This window comes from Heloderma suspectum, chromosome 14 (assembly GCF_057233095.1).
Source record: "Heloderma suspectum isolate Gila_16-S chromosome 14, 16-S_ref, whole genome shotgun sequence".
Lineage (NCBI taxonomy): Eukaryota > Metazoa > Chordata > Lepidosauria > Squamata > Helodermatidae > Heloderma > Heloderma suspectum.
Genome location: NC_139471.1, coordinates 22,634,038 through 22,634,738, shown reverse-complemented (window position 1 = coordinate 22,634,738; position 701 = coordinate 22,634,038). Strand labels below are relative to the sequence as shown.

Sequence of the window (701 nt, the reverse complement as noted above, 5' to 3'; positions counted from 1 at the left end):
CTGATTTGGAGGGGAGGGGAGAGAAAGGGGGGAGCGGGAAAGAAAAGAAGCCATGATCACAATTGAAAACAGAAGACTGGATTTTCAATATTTCCACAGGGGCTCAAAATGATAATCCAAGGATAGACATGCTGCCCTCCAGATGTTTTGGATTACAACTCCCATCAGCCAGCGTGGTCAGAGATTATTGGAGTTGTATTCTGAAACATCTGGAGGGCACAGGGTTGCCTGCCCTAGCTGTAATCATAGGAACAGTGAATTATTAGCAGCCTCTTTCAAGAGAGTTTTTGCACTACTCAGAAGGGATGAGATAATGAGCTAAGGAGAACATGATAGTGGTCTGTAAATACATAAAAAGGTTTCTGAAAGCAACATTTTTTTTCACTCCTTTGGGAATGGTACATGATATGACTTCCAATTAGAGGAAAAGTAGGGGACTGCACATTTACCTATCCGTAGGACTACAAAAAGCGTTTCTAATTCATGGGTGCAAGCAACTGCTTAAAGATGACCCAGCCCTGATGATCAGCTCTGTCCAGCCCAGCCCAAGGAGGTTGTGGAACCAATTAAGGTTGGCTATGCATCTTTCTGGGATGCTACGGCTGCTGGGTAGCCCAGCACTTGATGGAGAGTTGGATTCAACAGCTCGTTGGGCTAGCTTGTTCCCGGTTTCTAGAAATCTATAAACCATCTTTCACTGG

The 701-nt window shown here is 44.7% G+C and overlaps 1 protein-coding gene across 3 annotated transcripts in view; it reads right to left on the bottom strand.

Annotated features, from left to right (window-relative positions):
• The window catches only part of RC3H2 (ring finger and CCCH-type domains 2), a 53,319-nt gene that overhangs the window by 7,916 nt on the left and 44,702 nt on the right, over nt 1–701 (bottom strand). The window lies entirely within an intron of this gene.